This window comes from Nycticebus coucang, chromosome 9 (assembly GCF_027406575.1).
Source record: "Nycticebus coucang isolate mNycCou1 chromosome 9, mNycCou1.pri, whole genome shotgun sequence".
NCBI classification, from domain to species: Eukaryota; Metazoa; Chordata; class Mammalia; order Primates; family Lorisidae; genus Nycticebus; species Nycticebus coucang.
Window position 1 is genome coordinate 78,319,746 of NC_069788.1, and position 27,149 is coordinate 78,346,894.

The 27,149-nt window shown below is 43.7% G+C and overlaps 1 long non-coding RNA gene across 1 annotated transcript in view; it reads left to right on the forward strand.

Annotated features, from left to right (window-relative positions):
- Nucleotides 1-298: 298 nt before the first annotated feature.
- Nucleotides 299-27,149, forward strand: part of LOC128594884 (uncharacterized) — a 129,301-nt gene continuing 102,450 nt past the window's right edge. The window contains exon 1 of the long non-coding RNA XR_008382649.1: nucleotides 299-412. This is a non-coding gene — a long non-coding RNA (uncharacterized LOC128594884). The remainder of the gene's footprint in view (nucleotides 413-27,149) is intronic.

The window sequence follows — 27,149 nt, forward strand, 5'->3', positions numbered from 1 at the left end:
TCTCCACTTCTCTCTGTGTTCTGTATGGCAGGGAGGTTGCAAACACCTGTAGTTTAGGGGCCAACCCATAAGGTTAATTAGCGAGTCAATGGCCTGGGACATCAGGCCCCAGAGGGATTTGTGTTTCACAGGAGACAACAGCCCCTACTTGGTTGATTTAGGACGGAAACATATTTAAAAATACTGCACTGGCCAAATTAAACAAATTAAATTAGCCAAAGAGGTCTTGAGTGTGTGGCCTCCTAGGCCATACAAACATAAATACATTGTCTTTTGTTAACAACCTTGCAAAGATGGGATTCCTCCCATGGTACTAAGGAAGAAAGAGGGTTGGAGAGATGAAGGCAGAGTGGAGTTGGGTAGAAATGCGTTCCAATTCCTGTTCTTACCAGGGCTGAACATGTGACCTGAGGTGAGTAATGGACTTCATGAGTTCGGTTTCGTCTCAGTGAAATGGTAGGCACCCTCCTAGCCAGCAAGACTGAGCTAAGAAAAAGGACAAATCATATTTGCCTTCAAGGTGTTTGTAAAGATTAGAAATAAGCCATAAGTAAACCATGCAGTACAGTTCATAGAACTTAGTAGGTCCTCAACAAATAATACTTGAATCTGTTAAAAACAAGTTATAAGTTATATTTTTAGCACTATATTTTCAATATAGCAAAACTTCTGGGTATGGAGAGTGCTCTGTGTCAACATGGTTTAAATCTTTAGACTTGGGGACAGCTGGAGAGTTTGACATTTTGTAAGCTGAACTTAGAGATGTTCAGTGAAGTCTTTTGGGTCACATAGTAGTAAAGACAGCTCGTAATGACCCTGGCCTTGACATTCGCTAACAGTTTCTGTTTCCATGTGTCAGCCATGGAATTGTTCTTATGTCTTCCTCTGCGGCAGCTGTGGTGTGGATTAATACACATGGGGAGATCATCCCTGTGTGTTTACATGTGTTCATGGATGTGCAGTGATGAGGCCATGTCTTTTCTTGAGCTGTCTGGAAGATCTGCAAACCTTCAAGGACATATGGTTTCGACATTGAAGCTATAACATTGAAAGTAGCCCTGCTTTCTCTGTGGGCCCATCAGAGCTGTTTTCTGGTGATCTTTCTGGTTTGTCAGACATCAGCCAGGAAGCTGAGACACAGGGAGCTGCCTGGGACCCCCTTGGTCTCACATAAGGAAAAACATTCTGGGCTTATGGCACTTGTTCAAGCCCAGCCAATGTCTCTGGAAGGGGAACCACAGGCCTCCCAGCTCTCTGGTTCTGAGACCTTGGCTCTTGTAAGGATTTTACCCAGGGACCTTCAGATAACAAGAACAGAGACAAGTGTAATTGGACAAAACTTCCCCAGGCCTACCTTGATGACTATGCACGTGTGTCATCATGGTTAAAAGGTATTCATCCTTTCTCCATCTTTCTTTCCCCCAGTCTCTGACCAAGTTCACGCCTGTGAAAAAGTGCATTCCAGCAAAGCTCAGCTGGTGGCAGGGGACCCCTGGCAGAACCAATATGCCCACGGGGGGCTCCTAGGCTGAACACAGCTGGGCACAGCACTTCCCAAAATGTGTTTCTTTTGACACCAGCTCCAGAGAAATTAGTCTTTTTTTTTTTACAGAAAAAGGAAAAAATTTCCACGATTTAGTTAAGTTTTAGGAAAGAATGCTTTAAGCCCACCTTACTTAGGGAAACACTTCTTGCTCTATTATTAAGTAGACATAAACAATGAATTTTACACAACTATGATCACCAAATATAAACTAAAAAGCAAAACAAATGTGGCAGTTATTTTGATGCAAATCCACTGCTTATTTGGATCCGTTAGACCTCAAAATAGATTTTGTACAAATGAATAGTCTTTCAACAAACTAGAGACTAATCAAGCAAATCAGATCATTGTCAAACCTGCTCTGTGCTTTGCAGACAATGGAGAAATCCATTTCTTCTCCTGTAAAATGGATCTAAAAGTACTCTTCTTTTCCTATAAGCTTCTTTAGGGGATACTTGAGCTCCAAAGACCTGGTTTAAATGCAACCTATTATCACCGTGTAACTCCTAATAATGTTCTCAAATAATCCTCCCTGGTCTGTGCGAAGCACTTCCTCCCACAGTTTCCCTTGGTGTGCTTCCCTTGGCTTGATGTGAAGCTGACCACCCAAGTGCCTGGAATCCTGCCGCAGCAACCCAGAGGAATGAACTTAGAACAATTTTGAGGTCTCTGTTATTTTTATAAAGGGCACAGTTGGTACTGAGAGGAAAGCCAAATTATTTCATTTCTTCCTTTTTTAGGTGAACCTTCATTTCTTCCAGACCACTGAAAACTGTTCTTTAAAAGGGAATTATTTACTTGGCAGTATCTGTTATACCTTGGTGTGTCTATTTTTAAGTGGCGTGTAAGTGGCTTTATATGGGCTGGTTTCCCTGCTCTGAAAGGTGTGGGCTCTCTTGCGGTCATTATGGTGGTTCCGACCCTGGATCTTACTGTCAGTGTTTCTGAACCAATGGTGGCCGGAGTCGATTTGAGGTGTCTTTGGAGAGCAGAGTCCATGCTACGTAGTAAAAGCAGACATAGGGATAAGCCCAGCAGCCCTTCCTAATGGTCTGCACATGCTGGGTTTGTTAAGGGTCAGGAGAGAGGAGGCTTGTCTGAAAGGCATCTGAAAGCTTGGCGTGCTCCTTAGTCAATTATTTATGTTCATGAGTGAGATAAAAAAATACCAGATGTTCTTGTGCCCACCTGCTGGACACCCTTCAAAGCAGCATCAGCATCTGTGTGTGATTTCTGCACACCAGGAGATAGCTAGCACAGGCATTTTGGAAATGTGGGCCAGTGGGCTGGGAGGATCACTCTCCCACGGACAAATCCTATAGCAGTGGCAAGGGAATGTCCAGGTCTATAGCCCAGGTGGATGGCCACCATGAAGCAAAAGCCGCCCGGAGAGGATGGACGATCATGGGGTCTCTGCTCCTCGCTCCTCTCAATCTTCCTAAATAGTTTTCTTTTTTTATTATTAAAGGAGTCTTGAAATCACATTACAGGGTAAGTAGTAAGAAGAAAAACAGAAAATGCTGGCTATGTGGGAGAAAAATAAAGTTGTTGTTTTTTTTAATTAGAGACAGGGTCTGGCTCTGTCATCCAGATGGGAGTTCAGTGACATCATCATAGCTCACTGTAACCTCAAACTCCCGGGCTCAAGTGATCTTCCTGCCTCAGTCTCCTGAGTAGCTGGGACTAATCAATGCCCACTTCCATGAACGATGCAGATGTGGAGGGAGAGTGATCCACTGGTGTGCTGCTCTGCCCTAGGCTTCTTGCCCCCAGGTATTTGGGATCCATAAGAAGAAGAGAAGGACTAGATGTCCAGTCTAGGCACCGTGGCCAGTAATCAGTATTTGTTGCTCTTATTATTACTATTCTGAGGACCTCACGGTGTCTTCACCTACAAGCATCTATCCTTGGATCTACTTTGAAACAAGTGTCTTCATTAATCTCACTTACAAATAACAATTAAAGTCTAGGCATGGTGGCTCATGCCTATAATTCTAGTACTGAAAAGTGAAACCCTGTCTCTACAAAAAATAGAAAAATTAGCCAGGCATGGTGGTATGTCTATAGTTGGGAGGCTACTCGGGAGGCTGAGGCAGGAGAATCCCTTGAGCTCATGAGTTTGAAGTTGCAGTGAGTTACAATGATGCCACTGCACTCTGGCCAAGGTGACATAGGGAGACTCTATCTCTAAAGACAAAAAAAAAAGATAATAATAATAAATAGGAGAATGATAGACCATAACTGATGGCCTTTTTTTCCAGGAAGGCAAGGTTGGCTCCCTAATAGGAAACCTATTAATTACATTCAACATATTAATAGAACGTGAAAGAAAAAGACTTATTACAAAGATTCTAAAAGGCATTTTTAAAAATGCATTATTCTTTTTTTCATTTTTTAAAACTTTGTAGAATGATAAATTTCAAACAAATGCAAAAGTAGACAGAATAGTATAATGCACCCCATGTACCTACCCACCATACGGCTTCAGCTACTGCCGCTCTTGTTACATCTATACTCACCACCCCTCCCCTTATGTTATTTTAAGTCAAATCCCTGACATCATATAATTTTATCCATCAATACTTTAGTACATAACTCTTAAAGATGAGGATTTTATAAAACAACCACAACGATGTTATCACACCAAATATAATTAACAATACTTAAAAAATATCATCAGATATTCAGTAAGTGCTCATGTCTCATGAATTCTAATTGTCTCATGAATACTATCTTGACTTCTTGTTTATTTGAATCAGAATCCAAATAAGGACATACATTGTGATTGGCTGATATGTTTTAAGTTTCTCTTCACTTAGAGGTAGCTCCTTTTACATTTCTCTTTTCTTTCCCCCTTGGAATTTATTTGTTGTAAGATCTGAGCTGTGTGTCCTGTAAAGTTTTCCATAATCTGGATTTTGCTATTTCTAGTTCTTCCTTTTGGTGTAGGGTAGACAGTTTTTCTCCTTTGTATTTGTATAAGTTGGTAGTATAAGGATAAGGATCCAAGACCTTGCTCGGGATGAGCTTTGATATTTTTAGGCAAAACTACTTTTTAGGTGGTGTGTATTTTTCTATTAAGAGGTATGTAATGCATGATTGACTCTTTTGAGATATTAGCAGTCATTTTTTTCTCCATGCTTAGCTCCATTAATTTTTTACCATTATTTATTTTTGATAAAATATCTTTAAAAAGAAGATAGGTATTCCTTAGCATGACATAAAAGCATTTCTATTAGCAGTACCTGTGGCTTAGTGGGTAGAGTACCGGCCCCATATACCGAGGGTGGCTGGTTCAAACCCGGTCCTGGTCAAACTGCAACAACAACAACCACCACAACAAAAAATAGCTGGGTGTTGTGGCGGGTGCCTGTAGTCCCAGCTACCGGGGAGGCTGAGGCAAGAGAATCACCGAAGCCCAGGAGTTGGAGGTTGCTGTGAGCTGTGTGACGCCGTGGCACTTTGTTGAGGGGAATAAAGTGAGACTCTGTCTCTAAGAAAAAAAAAAGCATTTCAATCACAAAGACAATATCATGCTTAAAACTGCAGAAACACTTGAATCATTGACATTAAAAAAGGAGTAAGACAAATATATACACTTTTACAAATATCATGTAACACTATTCTAGAAATCAATCAATGTAACAGACAAGAAAGCAATAATATGTAAAAATCTAAAAGGAGAAGGCAAATTTATCATCATTTGCAGGTTCTATGATAGTTTTTTCCCTAATATATTTTCTTGGGTATTTCAGGGAATTACAAACAGTAAAACACTTTAGTGAGGTGGCTTAATTCAAAATTTATGCCCTGTAGTCATTAGCTATCATATAGACAAATGAAAACTAGTCTAAGACAAAATGAAATAAATAATCCACATATAACAGCACACTCACCAAAAAGGCCTCCTAAGAGTAAACTTAATCAGAAATGTGCAAAATGTCTGTATAAAAACACATTGAAATGTTACTGAAGGAATCCAAATAGGACTTAGCTAAAAGCAAATAATAACAACAACAAAAAGCAAAACCAACCAACCAACTGAGCAAACAAAAAACTGCTCAGAACTAAAAATTAAAAACCCAAACCCAACATACTATGCCACTGTACAAGACTCAACATCATTAAGAGATTGATTTTCTATAGGTTAGACAAAGTCTGCAAATGCTCAAGTCACTGAGCCTTCGTATCTGTATATAACCTATGTGCATTTCCCAGAAACTTTATCTCTAGATTACTTATAATGCCTAATACAATGTACATGCCACGTAAATAGTTGTTATACTGCCTTGTTTTTTAATGCGTATTTTTTTGGTTACTGTCCTATAACTTTTTATTGTTTTTTCAAGTATTTTCAATCCTTGGTTGAATCTGTGGATGCAGAACTTGACTGTATATAAAAGAAGAAAACCTTGTGTATAGCAGAAAATGAGAACACAACAGCAAAGTTCCCCAAGTACCTAAGAGTCAAAAGGAAAAAATACTTGAATTGACACCATACAGTAATCTAATGCCCCTGATGTGTAAAGAGTACTAAAGTAGTAAGAAAGGAACCCAGTAGAAATGTGAACAAAGATGGTGAGAGAGAGTTTAAAGACCAAGTAGCACCAGTGGCTCAGAAGCCGAGGAAAAGGCACTCCATCTCCAAGATTACAACTCCAAACTCCAATCAGATTCTTTTAATTTATCAGTTTAGGAAAGATGAAACAGGTGATGAAGTGCTGTAAGTATGAAGGGAGATAGCCACATTCCCTTATGGTCAATTTGAGTGTGAACTGGCACAACATCCATGTGGAAAAACCCAGACAATTCCTACCCATTTTAAAAATGCACATGTGGACTGGGCATGGTATCGCAATGTCTATATTCCTAGCACTCTGGGAGGCCCAGGAGTTCCAGACCCGCTAGCCAAGCACAGTGGAGCATGCCTGTAGTCCCAGCTACGCGGGAGGCTGAGGCAAGAGGATCACTCAAGCCCAAGGATTTGAGGTTGCTATCAGCTATGATGTCACGGCATTCTACTCAGGGTGACAGAGTAAGACTCTATCTCAAACAAGTAAATAAATAAATGCACGTGCCCTTGGCCCCAGCACACTCACTTTAGGGATATATCCTACAGGTATAACATCATAAGAATATGCAACATTACTTACAACAGCAGATGGCTGAGAACAACTGAAACATCCATGAACAGGGGGACAGTTTAAATGGGTTCTGGTAAATCCACACAAGGATCCACTACACAGCCATGAAAAAGAACAAGGCAGCTCTCAACGCACTAGTGCAGAATGAGCTCCAAGCCTTAATGCTAAGTGAAAAGAACAAGAAATATTGTGCTGCCAAATGCAAAAACTTCAAGCTTTTAAGTTTAAGCTTTTGTAATATCCGTCAAGTATCTTTGAAAAGCCATCCAGGGCTTGGTGAACACACAGCAGTTTCTAATACAAGTTGGGTAATGCTAAAGCAAGGCACAGAGTACAGACGATGACCTGAATATGTCAGGCGTGGGGAGGTGGTTTAAAAAACAAAGACAACAGAATGAAAATGGTTGTCCTCAGGAAGCTTGCTGCATCCAGGCCCCAGTAATTTTATTATCAGGTTGTCGCCAACTGCTGATCCCAAGAAGGCTACCTGGGATGGTATGATTATCCTGCTGGGGCTGACAAAGCCCCACTATGAGTGCCACTGCTGCCAAAGCTTCCTGCTTTGGGGACTGATGCCCAGCTGGTGGCAGGTTGGTTCTTAAGAAGGTGATGTCAAAAGTTTTATTCCTGTGGGTCTGCTTGGGTTCACACAGGCCCTCTGGCACATGGGATTCTGAGCGAGGCAGCTATTTGGAGTGAATGGTCGGAAAGGGTTTGGTTGCTGTTACCCTCTCTGCACCAGACTGCTGCCCCAGCCCTGCAGCCATCTGCTTACTAGAGGAGGGCAGCAGTAGGTCTGTCTGCCCAAAGCCCTTCACTCATTCCACACACCTACCAATGCTTGGTACTGGGAATAAGAGAAGTAACAGATACTTCTGTTTCTTAGGACCTGACAGTTTAGTGGGAGAGACCGAAACTGAAGCAGACACCTTGAGCGGCTCTTGCCATGCTCAAGGAGAAAACCTGGCCCAGCACTGGAACCTCAAGGAGCTCAGGAATGGGATTGTCCCAGGGATAGTGTTCGATGGTGTACAAGAGGAAACACCTGTTTAGGACAGTCGGGAAGCTTTTATGGGATAAGCTGTTTAGTATCATAGTAAAGAGTCCTGGATGTCTGAATTATGATCCTCACAAGTAGAAATCTTAGATGCCCCAACACCAGCATGGAAGGTACTCAAGCCCTTAATTTCTCACCAGGTTTCTCTTTCTCATCATTCAAAACTTAATCCCCTCAAAAGAAAGCAGCAGTCCCTGCAGCCCCCAGGAAGAGCCATCCTGAGGCATTGTTAAGGCGTCAGTACTTTCACCAACCCCAGGTGGGCAACCCGCAGAGTCCCTGATGGCTGTGGGCACTCTAGGATGTGGACATAGCTTGCTTGTGTCATAACTGAGAGGGCAGAGGCCTGATTACCATCAGGTTCCCAAAGCGGGATCTCTGGAGGCTTTGGCCTGCAGCCCTGAGTCCCCCTTTCATGAGGGAGAGAGACTTTGTAAACCTGTCACCACTACTGGCAAGAAAGTGGAGTAGTGTGTGTTAGAAGTGTTGTCTTTCAATACAAAACAGCTGCATGGAATGTGCTTAAGTGTTGGGGCCATATGGTTAGGTAACCAAGCTGCCAGGATGTGAGGACCGGCTCAGGATCTAGCAGGTGTCAGCACAGAAAAACCCGTCATCACCCAAGAAAGAGGGGGAAGACTCCATGACCACCGAACATCGCTGTGCCCGGAAGTTACTTCTTTGCACAGCCTCCAATTGCCCCCTTATCTCAATCGCCTCTTCTCTCATAGCTGGAGAGGACCAAGTGTGTCATTTGTACTGGAAAGCCAATGCACAGGCCCTTCTGACAATCTGGCTGTCACAAAGGCCACCTTTGTGCCTCACCTGTACCCTTTCCTTTGAAGTCAGAGTCTAGAGAAGTAGGAAGGTATAGCCACAGGCTACATGGATTTAGATTTAAAAATGCATGGATTTAGAAAAAAGGCCCCACCAAAACAACAAAACCTTCACCCGCCATCAAAGAAATGAAAATTAAAATAACCTTTTGATTTTATCAATTTCAATCTACTAAGTCAGTAAAAGCTGATTTAATTCCTGGCAACTTGCAACAAAAAAATTATGCTCCCTCTTGGTGGTATTTTAAGTCGTTACAAGCTTTTCAGAAAGCAAATTGGAATACATCAAGTTCTGAAAATGATTACACCATTTGATCCAATCATCTTGCTCATGGAAATTCATCTTAAAGAAATAATTCAATGGAAAAAAACAACCTGTCCATACACGTTGCACCTAAATGCCCAGCAATAGGGGAAAGAAAATAAATCCCAGCACATTCTCTGAATGGAAAAGTATCCTAGCATTAGAAATTATAATTGTGCAGACTGTACTGAAAATGGAAGTGGCTTTAAATAATATGTTACGTGGAAACATTGGATGTCCAGTTAAAACTTGGTAAAATACCCATTCCTATGGTCAGGATCGGAAAAATTTAAATGAATAAAAATCCTGGGGTTAATAAAGTGGTATTGTGGGTTGTGGCTTTCCTTTTTTCAAAATTGTCTTTAATGATACAAAATTGTTTTGCAATAAAAATAGATGATTAAAAAACATGTTTTAGGAAACATACTCAGTGGTATCTAATGTAGAAAGTGGAAAGACTGGCCCACTGACCCAAGGCAACTCTCTAGCTTAACTCTCACCGGTGATGATGCAGGAAAGCTGAGGTGACTTCAGCCACACTTCTGAAAGGGGGTGCCCTCTTACATAGAGAATGTGACCTGTGGTCCACACCTTTTTTGAATCCACAGATCAGAATGATTATTGGCAGAGGTGAGCAGGGGAGAAAATAAAATTTCTTGAAAGCTAAAGGAGCTTTTTGGAGGGGAAAGCCCCAAGTCCTAGGAGCTCCTTACATAACTGGAGGTTTGAACAATAGGTTTGCACCCCAAGAGCAGCCTGGCCTTGTCCTCATAAATACTGGGGCTGTTGACAAACGGTTTCCCACCTTGGGATCTGAGTCTGCAATTCAAGAGTCACGTGGGCCTGCTCAAGCCGCAGGGCTTGGCCCCTGTGCCGAGCACAGGCTTCTAGAAGAAGCTTTACGGGAAAGGAAACGCTCAGGTTTCACAGAAGGAGGGTGTGCGGAGGGGGTAGGGCTGGGAGCTGGAGGGAAAGAATGGTCCCTTTCAATGCAGACAGATGCAGTCTGGCTCAGAGTCAGCCCTGTTTCCAAAAAAACCCAAGTGGTCCAATAACATTTAAAACTCCACACACATTCGAAGTTATATTTTAAATACCACACAAGGACAGACAATAAATGTGATGGTTTTTCCATCCTCTGCATATGGAGCGCTTGCTACCTCCCAACGCTTTCAGCGTGTGTGCACAGGTCAGCATGCCTATCGCGTGCGTGCAAACGCCTACCTCCTGGCACGAATGCACACACGTGTGTGCTACCATAGCACTCACATTTCTGTTCTCTCCTCAGAAAGCTCCGAGCCTGCAGTTGATCTAAGCTTGGCACGGGCTGAAGGCCGCACTTGGAATGGCTGCTTGGACTGGTTCTTAGGGTGACAGGCTTCTCTGAAAATGACCTCTCTTTTTATCCTATTGGTAAATGAAGACAATTGTTGGTTCAGAAACACTACGCTTTGGTGGGGGCTGAATGGAGAAGATGACAGGGAAAACAAAGTCGTGGCGTTTCCCAGGCCCAGAGATGGGCGTGCTCCTGGTGCTGCCATCATGGTTCTTCTCCCCAAGCCGTGAGCTTACTCTGGAGCTCCTCTGGCAGGACTAGCAGGAAAGGGGAGCCAGCAGGATGGGTCCGAGGGAAGGCTCCATAAATCAGGCCTCTCACCTGCGTCCACCTCATAAAACTGCTGCCTAATTAAAGGCAGCACAGCTCCAGGGTGGGCGTGGATCTGCCCCGGGGAGGCTTGGAGGGTAGAAGTGAGGTGGGCAGAGAGTGTGCTAGGAAAAGCCGAGAGATATGGGAGGCCTGGGACCAGAGGATCACTGCAGAGCCTGCAGGTGGGACTGGCTCTGGGCCGGGCCCAGGCCAGCGGGGTTGGGCGGGTGACATGGCTACTGGAGGGCAGGCCTTCTGGACTGAGCTGGGAGCCCAGGAGGCAGGGTTGGCCATGCATTTCTTTTCTCTCTGAGTAGTCTCCCAGGGCAGTGAGATGTTCTAGTGGGGAGGGAACCAGGAGTTACAGAGCCCTGTGCCATTCCTGCCATGCACAAGGTCATGGTGCCCCCTGCCTCTGATTGCAGCCTTTTCTAAGTATGCTCTGGGCCAGCTTTTCTCTTGCCTGGACTCTTTTCCTCTGATGGCTTTGTATAAGATAATGGGGCATGTTACACTTATACAAACCTTCCTTTTTAGCAATGATTGGGACCCGAGGCTCAGGGAGGTTGTGGGGTAACGAAAGGACCAGTGAGCTGGGCCAGGGAGCCAGGTCTTGCCAAGTGATGCCCTGTTACTTCTGCTGTTTTTTACCACCGGTCCTGGGGTTAGGCTGTCCTGAAGATTGAGGAACTCAGGAAAGCACTCTGTAGCACATGAATATTAAAGGAAGTGTGGAAATACTCACCCTGTGTCAGCAACAACAAGAGTGATAAGTTGGAGGGGAATGGGGACTGGGCATGCAGCCCACACCCCATCCACACCCGGGCTCTCTACACGGTCACTGCCCAGGATGGCAGTCCAGGGGTACCAGGAAGGGGCCATGAAGGTCACTGGTGACCTCTACTGGAGAGGGAGCTAGAGAGGCCTCTGGTGTGGGAGGTCTGGAATGCAGCACCCGGACAGTGTAGACAGTCACCCCTCCCTATCTTTACCTGTGTGTTTTTCTGAAATCGGGGCAAATGAGAATTAGCCACCTTCATTTTTTTTTTTTTTTGAGACAGTGTCTCACCTGTTGCCCTCCATAGAGTGAGTGCCATGGCATCACAGCTCACAGCTCCCTCAAACTCTTGGGCTTAAGTGATTCTCTTAGCCTCAGCCTCCCAAGTAGCTGGGACTATAGGCGCCTGCTACAATGCCTGGCTATTTTTTAGAGATGATGTCTTGCTCTAGCTCAGGCTGGTCTCGAATCTGTGAGCTCAGGCGATCTGCCTGCCTCCCAAGTGCTGGGATTACAGGCGTGAGCCACCGTGCCCAGCCCACCTTTGATTTTTTATTGTGTTAAAATATATGTAACATAGAATTTGCCATTGTAACCATTTTTAAGTGGACAATTCAGTAGCATTAAGCATATTCACACTGTTGTGCTTCCATCACCCACCCAAATTCAGAACGCTTTCATCTGACACTAAAGCCATCTGCTCATTAAATACTAACTCCCTCCCTAGCCTGCCCCACTCCCTGGGAACCACCATTCTACCTTCTGTTTCTATGAGTCTAACTACTCGAGGGCAATGGACTGACTGTTTCTACCCCACCCAAATTCATATGTTGAAATCCCAACCTTAAGGTGACAGTATTAGGAGGTGGGACATTTGGGAAGTGTGTGCAACCATGCCTGGCTAATTTTTTAAAAAATATTCTGAGTAGACATAGGATATCCCCACGTTGTCCTGGCTGGTTTCTAGCTCCTGAGCTAAAGCAATCCTCCCACCTCAGCCTCCCCAAGTGCTAGGATTACAGGTGTGAGCCACTACGGCTGCCTGGGGCCTTGCATTTTAAACTCTACGTATTTTTTCAGACCATCAGACAATACATCTGCTAGCTCAAAGAGGTCGCTAGGCACTGGGGCCATCTCCTGTTGCTAGAACGAGGGCCGCTAGCTCATGGCTCTAGAATGCTTTGCCTTTGATCCTGTCCTTGTTTGGGGATGGTTAGCAATAGATCCCACAGTGGTTTTCTTATTTTCTTGTGTTCACATAGGAAGGAGAACTCGACTCCTGATATGTACAGGAGAAAGCTATTAAGGCCAAGCCTCTCCCTCCTTGTAAGATTTAAAATGTTGGTGTGGCACTAAGCATCTTTTCTGGGGTTTTCATAAGTCAACATTAAGTGTTTTAGAGAACATGATTTTATCCAGCTGACTTAATGCCAGACCTTGATAATGTCTGTGTGCTGGGCTTTCTCCAGATTACAGTGATGGCTACAGTGTGGGGCCTGTGTGTGATGCCGGCAGGGACCTTCCCAGTGAGCACCCAGGCCCGGCCATCTAGAAAGTTCTTTTTTTGTTTTTCGTGCCAGATTCCCCTGGAGGCCCCCAGAAATAATGGGGTGAAACTTTGGCAAGAAAACAGGCCTGGGGGCTGGAGGGCCATTTCCCCTCCCACATTCCCATGCCACCAGCCTGGGGACATCATTGCAAGGACTAAAAGGGCACCAGGCAGAATCCCATTCCAAAAGGGGGACCAGAGTGGAGGTCACAGTGAAATTCACACTGGTGTGAGCACCTTGGGGGTTGCTCAGTAAGCCAACAATAAAGTGGTGAGAGGTGGTCTGCAGGTGGTCAGCACCCAGAGAAGGGGTCAGGATTGCATTCTAAAGGCAGTGGAAAGGGGTTGAAGTGGGAGGCAGGTGATCTGATTTACATTTTAAAAGATAGCCCAAGACTCAATTTAAAAAAAAAATCATTTAAAAAATGGTTGAGGTACTGGAATAGACCTTTTCTCCAAAGAAGATATGTGTATATAGATGGCCAGGAATCACTGTACCATCAGCCATTCGGGAAATGCAAACCAAAACCACAATGAGATTCCACCTCACACCCATCAGGAGAGCTACTATCAAGTGACACGCCCCGCTCCCCTTCCCCCCACAAACAAACAGAAAATAAATATTGGAGAGGGTGTGGAAAAATTGGAACTCTTGGGCATTTTTCATGGGAAAGTAAAACGGGGCAGCTGATGTGGGAAACTGTACGGTGGGCCCTCAGAACATTAAATCTAGAACGACCATACGATCCAGCAATGCTACTTCTGAGTGTATATGCAAAAAAAATTGAGAGCAGGGACTCAAACAAACAGGGACATTCCCTTGTTCACAGCAGCATTATTCAGAATAAACAAAAGGTAGAAACAAGCTAAGTTTCCATCAGCAGATGAATGGATAAACAAATGTGGCATATACAGGCGTGTAATATCATTCAGTCTCAAAAAGAAAGGAAAGTCTGACATGTGCCAAAACATGGATGCAACTTGAGGACATTATGCTAAACGAAGTAAGCCGGCCACAACACAACAAAAAACAAAAAAAACAAATGCTGTATTATGTGATTCCACGCACATGAGGTCTCAGAGTAGTCACACTCCTAAAGATAGGACACAGAAAGCTGTTTTCCAGGGATTGGGGGAGGGGGTTGGATAGTTAGTGTTTATGGGGACAGAGTTTCAGTTTGGGAAGATGAAAGGAGTTCTGGAGACTGATGGTAGTGATGGGTGTTCAACAATGTGAATATGCTGAATGACATTGAACTGTACACTTAAAAATGGGTTAGGATGATATATTTTAGGATGTATATATCTTACCCCCACACATACACAGAAGCGATTGGAGGGTGGTGAGAGTGGAGACAGAGCAAAGAGGCAGGCTGCTGCAGAGTGGTGGCAGTGGACGGGGCAGGGGCAGATGGGCTTGAGACATAGTGCAGACAAGATTGATGAGGATGAATGCTGGGTGAAGAGGGATGGGACAAAGGGGTGGGCCTCAGTTTTTGATCCACGCAACTATGTGGTACCATTTGTTGAAATGGGGGCAAGTGAGGAAGGGACTATTTAGGGAGAAAGCAAGTGCTCCTTTGCGTATACACTAAGATTTCAAAACCTACTCCAGGTATTGTTGACAGATAATAAACCACATGTATTTAAAATGCATGATTTGGTAAGTTTTGACATATGTGTCTGCTGAGTTGGAGATGTCTATTAAATATCCAAGTAGATATGACAGGAGGCCAGTTGGATATTTGGATCTGGAGCTCTGGGGAGAATTTGGAAATTACCAGCATACGCATGGTATTTACAGACTCTCAAGACCAGATAAGAGTATGTTAGAAATAGGGAAGAGTTCCCTTTTTGTGAATAGCACATGGGCTGGGCAAATGGAATCTAACTTATTCATCGCAACAGTCTATGGGGGTGGGGGTGTACCATTGTGATAGAAAATGCTAGTTGTAAGCCATGATCCACTCTTCCCTTCATTCACAGAAATAAATTTTCACTGGGATTTGGATACCAGCTGGGTGTTACCTCTCCCAGGCCTTCTTGTAGCACTTGGGCCGACATAGCTGTTCTTCCCACGAAGTGTGGATAGCAGCAACATGGGCCACTTCCAGCCTGGGCCCCTGAGACACTGCAAGTGCATCGTCCATATTGTCTACTCCGTCCTTACTGACAAAAATGGCATAAGTATCCCCAGGACACAAATGTTGTGTTTGCATTTAGCCTTTTCCCTTGTGGTCTTGTGGGAAGAGCTCTCTAGGGTGAGGACGTGGAAGATGGTACTAAATCCTAATGGAACTTGTGACTCCTTTGGGGGCTAAAACTTGTAGACTTAGTAAGTCTACAAATGTGCTTTGAATTTTCAGAGAGCATTTTGTGTGCCTTAGCATTCACATTCAAGAAAGTTCTCCACAGGTCCACACGGTGATCCAGGGTGAGCTGCCTGCTTTGGTTGCTGACAAAACAGGCTTCATTCATTCCTGCTTCCTTCCCTGTATCTGGCTGGTGGAAGGGTGGACTTGACTGACTCTGGTCCTCTCATTCTTGAAACCAGACTAATCATCACCCCCTTGCCTGACCTGTCCTGTTCCCAGTCTCCCTTCACTGAAGTCCCATAGCTCTTGGTGTTCCTCTCTCAGAACTCTGCCACCTCTTGCCTTCCCTGATTTGGCAGGACCTACACACGCTTTGTGGATCAGTGCTCCCCATCTTTCTTTCTGTGTGTCTCCTCCTAATGTCTACCAGGCTCTTGTCAGAAGTGGAGCTGGTGCTTCGTGGAGCAGAGACCCCAACTAGAGAATGAAGGGTGGCCACCTCCTGTCCCTGGAAGAATTCTCTAGCAACATTAACTTTTCCTGTCAAATAGGCTCTGTTGTGTGCGTGCTGGAGACTGTCAGCTTGCAGTTAGAGCTCAGTAAATCCTGTGGCCTTGAGTTGGCCCCTGGGGTATTGCCGTCCACCTCATAAAACTATTACTTAATTAAGTACGGCTCAGCCTCTGCTTCTGGCCAGAGCGCCAGACCTGAGCGTGTAGAGGTGTACTCGCTGGGGCTGTGCCTCCAGGCTGGTGGGCCCCTGGCACAGCATACGGAGCCTCTTTCACAGAGCAGAGGGGCAGTCCTCTGGGAGCACGGAAAACATGCAAGGTCGGTTACAGAGCTCCCTCCTGTGTGGTCCCAGCTCAGTGCTCAGAATACTCTGTGGGGCTTGCTTTTGACAAATTATGTTTCATAGATGTGACATGATTAAAAGTAAATAACAAAAAAACCCCATTTTTGATGGGGGAAATGCCAAGTCAATGGTGATTTAGAAATATTATTTAATATGTACTCCACTGGGGACTCAGGCATTTAGACCTTAATTATCTAAATTAAAAATAACAGCTTCCAACTTTTTTAGTAATAAATGTAATGAATGTCAATGGCTTCAGATGACTACTTTTGAGCATCAGTCACAGAAAGCTACTATATATGATTGAAATTTGTAGAAAATGAAGTTCATGAGGTAACCATAAGGCCACGTGATGAGTAGAGGTGGGTTTTGGGTCAAGAGCGGGCCCGGCAAAGGGCTGTTGTGGAGTGGAGTAAGTTATAAGGGTCACTGTGATCATGTAACGGATATTTTTTATTAACATAATCAAAACTTAGTTCCGTTTAAATGAACACTTTATGTAGTTTAATATAAGAAGGGTGAGACTTCTGTCTGGATTGTCCGTAAGGTCTTTTCCAACTATGAGAACCTTTTAGGATACTTTAATACTTTCTTTTTTAACCAAAACATATAGCATATACAATAGGAAGAACATGAGCTTTGGAGTCAGATATGCCTGAATTCTAATCCTGGTCTGGGACTTGCTGGTAATATGATTTTAAAATTACTTGTCTAAACTTCATTTCCTTGTCTTGAAAATGGCCTGATACTCTTTATCTTATGAGGTGGTGGCAAGCGTTTTCTCAATTCGCCCAATGCACGTGGCACAGAATTTATTTCCCAATGATCATTTTAAAAAAATGCAGTGGATATACAGTTGGCCTTAAAACAATGCAGGGGTTAGGGACCCTGACTCCTGTACAGTCAAACATTTGCACACACAGTATAACTTTGACTCTCCCCAAACTTAACTACTCATAGCCTGCTGTTGACCGGAAGCCTCATCGACAGCATAAACAGTTGATTAACACATATTATATATATATGTATGATACACTATATTCTTACAATAAAGTAAGCTAGAGAAAAGAAAGTATTATTAAGAAAATCACAAGGAAAGAAAGTACACCTAGTATCCATTAAGTAGAAGTGGATCTCCATAAAGGTCTTCATCCTCATTATCTTCATGGCGAGCTGACTGGGGGGAGGAGGAAGAGGAAGGCTTGGTCTTGCTGTCCCTGGGGGCAGAGGTGGAAGAAAATCCATGTATAAATGGACCCACACAGTTCAAGCCTGCATTGTTCAAGAGTTAACTATAGTCCTTTCTCCCTGCCTCCTGGGATGGAGGCAGAAGCGTCTCCTCCACCCGGCTATCTCCTCTTGCATGGGGGGCATTGAGGCAAGAGTGACAGAGTGGAAGGGAAGCACCTTCTCAGGAGCTGCTCTGCCAATGTTTTGATGACACACTGGCTGCAACTCTGCTGCTCTATCCAACTTGCCCTGGAGTGGTGTGCAAGCCCTCCTGGGCTGGAGCTGGGGCTGTGGTAAGTGGCAGGAGCAGAGAACAGGCTGCACAGCCATGTACCAGGAAATTCAGGATTCTTAAAGAATCCTGGCTTCATTACTGTCTTGTCTCCAATCAGTTAGTTAAAGGTGTGGCTTTGAACTGTGCCCAGTCAGTGGGTGCCCTGCCACGTATCAGGCACTTTTTCAGATCGTGTCTGGTGGAATGAAGCCATCCACCAAGACTGAAGTGTAGGAACTCTATTGGTAAATACTCGTCTGAGACTGAATTCTCCACCACTGGGCACCACCACCCCTAAGCAGCCGTTCTGCACTCACATTCCGCTTCATTTTCTGCTGGCTCCTCTTTGAGTCAGGCCTGAGAGATTTTAGGCTGGGGGCGCCCCCTCGGGTAGGTGCCTGCTAAAAGGTGGCAGGAAGGCCCTGGGCACGTCAGCTTTGAGTTCCACACAGAAAACCACTTTTATAGAGTAAGACCTTGGTGTGGATTGCACAAAAGGCCCAGGGAACAGAACTTCCAGAAGGGCACTGTGAGGAACTAGGTAGACCCACTCCTCAGCAAAACAATCACATAACAGCAAAGTTAATTAAAAAGTAAAATGCAGACCAACAACCATTAAAAGCATCTAGTAATTTTTCTAAGGGCATGCGGTGAAGAAAAAAAATCAGCATTAAAGAAAATCTACTAAATCGTGATGAGAATAGCAAGAGTCTGAGGCAACTGAGCCACATTCGTCCTCACCTCCCCACACCCCTTCCCGCCAGCTCTGTGTAATGAAAGCTTCTCTCTGGGCTGGTGGAGCAGAGAGGATGGGGTCTCCCTCTGCCTGGTAACAATCTAGCACGTATGTGTGTGCATGGATTGGAAACAGAAATTCATGAAATAATAGTTGATTTTACTTTATCCAATTTTTTCCAATTAAAAAGTTCTATTTCTTTAAATTAAAAAAATATTTTTAATGAATTTAATTTTAATTTAATTTAACTTTTTTGAGTCAGAGTTTCACTGCGTTGCCCAGTCCCAGGCTTGATCTCACTACTGATCAGCACAAGAGTTTTGGCCTGCTCTGTTTCTGACCTGGGCTGGTCCACCTCTCCTCCAACAACCTGGTAGTCTCCCAGTCCCAGAAGGCCACCAGATTAATATCAAAATAATGCAGGCACCCAACTGGCACAGCACACAGCCCAGAACTCCTGGGCTCAAGCAATCCTCCAGCCTCAGTTTCCTGAGCAGCATGGGCTACAGGCATGTACCCACCATGCCTGGCTATTTCTTTTAAAATATTATTTTTATAGATGGACATGGCCTACTGAAATGATCTCTCGGTCCTCTAGGGGGTAACTTGCTGGATGAGAAACACTGTGCTAGGAGATGCTTCTCCCCACTCTGAACCAACACACTAAGAAACACCTGGCCCTGCAAACCAGGGTGTTCTCAGCAGCTCTCGCCTGCTCATTGCTGCTCTTTTATCTTTTATCAAATGGCCTGAGCCATTCGCTATTTCCTTATTTCACCAGTGAATGAACCAGTGATTTGTTGAGTACTACCCATATAGCAGACACTGTTTTAGGTGCTGGGAATACGTCAGTAAACAAAATCAGCAAACAGATCTCTGCTTTTCTGATCCTCACATTCTGGTTAAGGGAGACAGATATTAAAGTAAATAAGCGAAATATATCACTTCTTATATGGTAATAGGTACTATAAAGTAAAATAAAGCCAGGAAATGGGAATGGGGGAAATTTGTGGGTGTGAATATGAATAAAAACATCAAAGACGTGAGAAATGAGCCACAAAAACATGTTGGGGAAGAGCCTTATAGGCAGCCAGAGCAACATATGGAAAGGCCCTGTGGTAGAACCATGCCTGAAAAGTTCAAAGAATAGCAAAAGGACAGAGTGGTGGTGGTGGTGGTGGGGAAACTGAGCAAGAGGAGTAGTAAGAGAGGAGCCAGAGAAATAGCAGCTTCAGGTTATACAGGGTTTTGCTGCCCACTGGAAGAAGGCTAGGCCTTTGCTACCTGGAAGATAAGAAGCTATTGGAAAGTATTGAACATGGGCTGACATGATCTGACACGTATTTCAACAAGATCACTCAGCTGCTCTATGGAGATTAGACTGAAGGACGCAAGGAAGGACCAGGCTGACCGATTATAAAGCTTTTGAGGCGTCCAGGGGATTGAAGAGGGTGGTAACAGCAGAACCGCTGAGCAATGGTGGCTTTCAGATCTATTTTGAAGGAAGAGCTGAAGGCACCTGCTCATAACAGAGAAGTCACAAATGGGACCATCCTCCAACTCTAAGACTCATCTGGAGTCCCATCCATTAAACATAATTTTAGCTGGAAGGGGTTGAGAGAGACATTTATATTAAAACAGAAGGCACGTGAAGACCCTGGATCCATTGGGGAAAAAGGAAAAAGCTATGATTCTGGCAGGAGAGGGAACTGGGGCAGATGCACGGCTTGCAGCCTCTCTCCCGGTGCCCTTCTCTGTCCCTAAATCTCACGCTCTTGAACTCTCTGATGCTGTCCAGCGTGCCTGTGTCAAATTGCAAAGTGAGCTGTTCCGTCCTAGGTATCAGTGGTTGCCGTCTTTCTTCTTCAATATGAGCCAAAGGTATGCCCCTGTCTGTGCCCCGCCTGTGTCCGAAGAGAAGGAAATGCTCCCCTGACGCCCTGCCGGCTTTCCGCCGGGTCTGCTTGTTCTGCGCTGTGGGGGCCGCTGAGGGTCAAAGACGCCCCTCGGGCGGGAGGCTGCTGGGACCACGCCAGCGCGTGCTCACGTCGCCCCCTGCCGGCCGAGCGCCGCCTGCCACCTTCTGGGCTCTGTGCCCAGATAAAGTGTAAAAGTAACCCTAGTTCTTCCTGACTCAGCCAGGCTGGATGTCTGGAAGGGATGCAAGGAAGCTAGAGCCTCAATCTCCCCATTTCTGACAATTTTGTTTTTTTGATATTGTTTTTGACAAATCCTACCCACTTGTGCTCTGGAGGGACTATCTTTATGTAGCTAGCAGGACTGAATGAATCCTTGCCGGGATTCAAACATGAATTATTGGCTTTAATAGCATCTTCATAACATACCTCAACAGAATTCCATCTTTTAGTTTGTAACACTTTCTTCATTGATACTCCCTCGACCCCTCCCCGACATCCTCAAGTACATGGAGGGATGCTGTGCTCTTCAAGATGGTTTTGCTGAGAAGGAATCTCTCTTGTAAGTGTCACTGAAAAATAAACTATATCCTTTTGGTGACTGGACAGAATTAGGCCACCCTGTGCATCCTGCAAAATAAGCAGCACAGAACTTTCTGCTAAGTAGATAACTGAAAACTCAGTGCTGGAAAGCCTTGTAAAGAAAACCACATGTTACAGCTTACAGGTCAGTGGCTGTTCTCCCCAGAGGCCTCTTCAGTGCTGGCTTGGACATGCTGATCCATCAGTGCCACATCTGTCAGCACTATCCTGGCAGGCACATTCAGAGTCCCAAGCAGCATAGATTCCTTTCTTACTTCATTAGTGTTTTGACTGGAGCAGTTCTTTTTTTTTTTATTGTTAAATCATAGCTGTGTACATTAGTGCAATCAAGGGGTACAATGTGCTGGTTTCATATACAATCTGAAATAGTCTCATGAAACTGTTCAATGTAGCCTTCATGGCATTTTCTTAGTTATTGTATGTAGACATTTGTATTCTGCCTTTAGTAAGTTTCGCCTTTATTGGTGGTTTCTCTGAGCAAATTATCCTTTAGCTAGATGGGTCAATGCTTGTTCAATGAAATCACTCTTGTAAATTAAGTTTATTCTAAATAATGCTTTTCCCAGTGGAATTCATTTTTCTGTGTCTGAGTGAGACGTTGAAGTGCCTTATGCCCTGATGAAATGCATTTGCATTAAGAGAGATTAGATAAAGGGATCCCCCTGTTGCTGAGGGTCCCTGTTAGCCCATCCCTGCATTGTGCCTGGGGTTCCCAGCCCACAGGCCTCAGCAAAGATCCTCTTCTGGTTTCTATTCAAGTCCTGAGCTGGGAAAAAGACTTACGGATCTGTCCAGAGAAGATTTTCAGAGCCAAATATCTAGGGTTTTTTTTTTTTTAACTGACTTTGCTGATTTTGGCAAATACTTCCCCTTATAACACTTAGTGCATTTACAAATAATAAAATGAGCTGAGACAGGAGAGAAAGTGTTTCCTGATGATACAGTCAGATTTCATCGTTCACAATATGATGACAGTGAGAGGCCATCTAGTGTCGTGCACATCACGCATTGTTTTCATAACGTGTTTTTTCGGGGGTGAATTAGTAGCGCGTGGAAATGGGTGTTGTGTGGGTGTGGGCATACACACTGGCAAATTTTCCATAATGGAGATGGTTTATACAGTAAACTGGACTATTTGCAGATTGGCACAAAGAAAGTGGCTACATGCAGAGAATTATTTAATAAAGATATTTTAAAAACAAGTACACCAAATACACTTTATGGAAGTAATAGGCAGTAAATTTGAAAAGATAGACTCATGTTTTTCAGGAGCCAGGCAGCTATTTTGCTTGTCATAAGCTTGTGTGTGGAATAGTGGATCTGAATGAAGTCATGGGCTATGTGGAGGTGCAGAAAAACTTAAAGAAACAGCCAAAGCTGATGGAAGTGTCAAAATATTTCAGACTTAGAGTCATGTCATAGATATGAGGTTACCCTCCCCTAAGCTTATCACAGGGACCCAAACTAAGAAATCTCTTAGGAAATAGGAGAAACTCAAACTTTGTAACCTGCTTTGAGGATTTGGAGGATCTCAATTTTTTCAAATATGAGCAAAATTTTTTCATTTAAAAAGAACTTTTTTTTCAGACAGAGTCTCATTCTTTTGCCAGGCTAGAGTGCCATGGCATCAGCCTAGCTCACAGCAACCTCAAATTCCTGGCCTCAAGCAATCCTCCTGCCTCAGCCTCCCGAGTTTCTCAGACTACAGGCACCTGTCACGATACCCAGCTAATTTTTCTATTTTTACTAGAGATGGGGTCTTGCTCTTGCTTAGGCTGGTCTTAAAGTTTTGAGCTTGAGGGATCCTCCCACTTTCGCCTCCCAGAGTGCTAGGATTACAGGCATGGGCCTCTCATTGTCCTGGCCTTAAAAATAATTTTGCACTTAAAGTTACAAAAAAAAAAAAAAAGAAAGAAAGAAAGAAAAGTGGAGAGAATTCCTGTAACGGTATATTCTTCAACCAGCTTCCTCTAATGTTAACATCTGACACATTTGTACTAAAATGGTCAAAACCAGGAAATTAGCATTAATCTAATACCATTAACTAAAGTACAGACGTTAGCTGGTTTTCTACAAATTATGTCCGTTCTTTCTGATCAAGGATGCAATCCAGGGTACCACATGGCAGTTAGTTGTCATGTATGCTTGGTCTCTCCCAATTATCACAGAGACCTTTAATAATTGCAACGGCAGTCATTACACTTAACATTTCCACTACACCTCAACAAGGTATACTGCTTAGATTTCACCTCAGGGATGCAAGATTCCTTATTGGAGTGCATTGTCTCGGAAGGCAAAGTTTTTCTGGCAAGAAGCTCTCTGGTAGCTTCCCTGCATTCATGAGACCTGCTGGCTTTTGGGAGAGAGTGGAATTTCTTCGATTTGTGATGCTATTCTGTATCAGAAAACCACTAATCACATTCTATACATCTTCATGCAGAGAATAACAAATAAACACACCAACAAATAAATAGCTACAGTTTACTAAAATTACCAGAAAATATGCATCTGATTTATTTTTTTGTTTCCCCTATTTACAATTTCACCATTTTAAATGTTTTATTGTATCCTTTTGTATAGCCACCTGTTCTGTTTCTAATCTTTGAAGCGAAAGTCGTTTTGGATGGGGACACTAACTTTTTGCAGTTGTGGCTTCTGGCATTGCCATATGATGATTATAAAGGTATGAAAACTGCTATGTTGTAAGCAATATAACATATGTGTTCTGTCCTTGAATACATAGGGCTTTAAAATCTGTTTCTTTGCTCATCCTAAGAGCATACCCCTAAAGTAAGAGAGAAAAAGCAGCTTTCTCCAGGGGCAAACCCTGTGTGTCGTTTCAAGTTGATTTGCACCAGCTCTGACAGCAACACCTTCCTCTCCACAATGCTTTGTCATCTTGGCTCTAGAGGGCAGAGACATGCTGCTAGTTTTTCTCGGCGCTGGCCTCTTTCTGCTAACTACTCTTCTGTTTCAATCTTAGATGTAAAGCCTATTCCTTCTTATTTAAAACTCTCACTCGACCCAAACATACCCATCCAAACCTATGACTTTATTTCATTTCAGTGGCAATTGCTCTGCATTCTAGGGGCAGTGTTAGTACCTGCTGGCTTACTGACACCTTTCTAGGATGTAATGCACAGCCCGGGGCATATGCTCAGAGCCCAGGAAATACCCGCCCTCTCCTCCAGCCGCACACCAGGTATCCTTCCACTTGTTCAATATCTCCAAACCAATGTCTTCCAGAAAACGCAAACTTGACCTTTCCCAAGTGATAAGCCAAATGTCTCATTCCCCAGGCCAGGGTGCTTCCTCTCCAGGGTTTCCTTTTGTAGACAAAGCCCTATTGCACAAGCCACTGTTTGGGCCAGCTTCCTGGAAGGCAGGCTTGAGTCCTCATGTTCCTTCACTTGACACATTCAGTCTACTGCTACCCTTGCTTCTTCTCCTTTGTAAATATTTCCCAGACTTGTCCACTTCTCTTCATCCCTGTTGATATGACCTGGGTGCAAGGCGGCATCGCCTTCTCCACTGCAGCTGCCTGGCTTGGTTCTAGTCTTATTCCTCAGTTGTCCAATATTCCTCATGCCTGAACCCAATGAACACACATACACATGCATGGGCTCATACATGTGCACACGCGCACACACATGTGCCCACTTTAATGGATTATGATGATCAGATCAGATAAGGCATCAAGATGAACAGGATAAAGATAAATAAGTAAAGAGCAAAGGCCCTCACTCTGCAGCTCCTGTCCCCAGGTCCTCTCTGACCTCTTGCTGCACAGATCTGCTCTCTTTGCCTGGGCTGTCTTCCCATAGGTGCGACATAGGGTTTCCTCCACCTGCCACAGTGCCCATCCCTTGCCAAGCATCACCCTTCCCTTTTTCACCCCAACCCTTAGGACTCATCCCACATGTGCCCTCTTCAAGGAGGCCTTGCCTGACACTCCCCCACCCTCTGGCCTCAGCTCAGGTTGCCCCCCACCAACTCTCACAGTCTATGTATCACTTACATAATGAAACATGATGTCTTTGCTCCAAGAGAAGAGAAGTTGCACTTGTCTTTCTCCCTGCTGTATTCAGAGTGCTTGATGACAGGCAAGCAAATTTGCTAAATGACCAGGTTGGTTAATGAGATTTTTTCTATGGAATGGTCAAGCTTGTTAACTTAAATCAGTGAAGACGAAAATGTTGCTTCTTGATCGCAAATTAATTATTTGGCAGTGTGAAACTGGGTTTGAATTTCTCGGCTAGGTTTCCAGGAATATTATATCTTACACAGTTCAAGGGGACATTTATAGAACTGTAAATTCATGTACACTTAATGCTATTTAAATAGTCTTATAGTAATTTTAGTACATCATAAATGTCTGAGTTAAACAGCCCTTGGGTTCCTAAGATAAAAAATAGCAAATGAGATTTTATGATCAAATTGAAAATTAAATTGTCAGAACTATACAAGATATAAATCCTGGCAATACTATTTTTTGTCTTAGTTGAAAATATATTTTACTCATATATTTCAACATACAATAGAAAGTCCTTAGTTGACCACCTCCCTACACTGACCACCTCCTTAAGTTGACCTAATTTTCATGGACCAGACATGCACCATATATATGTGGTAGGCCTAGTTGGTTATGTTGACTACCTCTGTGAGTAGACCATTTGTTACAGTCCCTTGCGTAGTCAACTGCTGGAAGTTTTTACTGTGTTTAGAGTACTAACTTAGCCATATTTGTAGTGTGGCTATTGATACATACTTTTACCCAGCTAGGTACATTATACTAAAATATCAAAAACTGGAGAAAAAAATTTTTTAAATTTTGGTTTAGTGTGAGGGTACAAATGATTAAGTTACACGATTTTTGTTTGTTAGGTAAAGTCCAAAGTCTGAATTGTAGCTGAAGTGTGCCATAATCCCCTACTTTGTATCTGATAGGTGGGAATTTACTGAGCCCCTCCCTCCTCCCTTCTTCTTTTTTTTTTTTTTTTTTGTAGAGACAGAGTCTCACTGTACTGCCCTCGGGTAGAGTGCCGTGGCATCACACGGCTCACAGCAACCTCTAACTCTTGAGCTTACGCGATTCTCTTGCCTCAGCCTCCCGCGTAGCTGGGACTACAGGCGCCAGCCACAACACCCAGCTCCTCCTCCCTTCTTGAATTTAATTGTATTTTTCTCTTGTGTGGGCCTATAGTTGTTGATCTACTAGTTTGAGATTAGTACTGAGTACATGGGATGCTTGCTTTTCCATTCTGGAGATATGAATATTCTCCAGATCCATTCAGGTAAATATAAAAGATGCAAAATCTCCATCTTTTTATGGCTGAATAGTATTCCATGGTACATATATACCACATTTGATTAATCCATTCAAGTGTTGATGGGCAATTGGGTTATTTTTGCATCTTCGCGAGTGTGAATTGAGCTGCTATAAACATTGGGGTGCAAATGTCCTTATGGTAAAATAATTTTTTTTCTTCTGGGTAGATTAGAATAACTAGATTAGAATAACTTTGTTATAATTATGTTAGAAAGACGTGGAGACCCAGATTTTAGGTGTTTAATGTTATTATTTAGCTTTTTTGTTTTATTTTATCATTGCAATGCCCCACCCTATATTTACTTTGTAAAAAGCTCTCAGAATAATTGATTCTTAGAAATCCTCTTCATGGTACCCCAACCCCCTCTATAATGCCTCCCTCCAAACAATCATCCTCCCTTATCTGGTGGGTGTGCTGAGGCTTGCTGGAAGCACTACACTTCATGCCCAAGCAGCTGGAATGACTAGAAGATCCTCACTTATCTTGAACTGGAATTGGTCTCCTGCCCCATAGCTCTTGCCTCTTGGTACTCTACATGACTTCCAAACCCAGCAGAGCAAGGCCACGTCAAGCCAGCTTACCAGGAACTTGAAGGGAGCAGGTCACTTGCTCCTGAATGTCCTTCGGAAGCTCTTGCTTCCATTCAGTTATCTTCAGTGTGGCATGATTTCTACCTCCTTCACTCTCTTGGTCTCCTTTCATGGAATCCAGGGAACCCATATTGTTTTTCTGGGGAAAAATGAAAGCCACGTAGGCAATGTATCAGTTTGGACCCAATGTATTAGTAATTTGAATAGGGAAAATTTAATATAAAAGCATTATTGAATATAATAGGGGATTGGAGTCCTCAAGGATTGGCTAGTTAGTAGTGAAGAGAATGCTGAAGAGTAAAGAAATTGCAGGTATGTAAAGAGCAGTCATCACCTCTCAGGCTGTGATAGCATGCCCAGGAAAGGGCTTCTGGGGCTGAGTCTGAGGTCCAGATCTGTTTAGAAAGACCTAGTCAGCTTTGATTATGGCTCCTTGAATG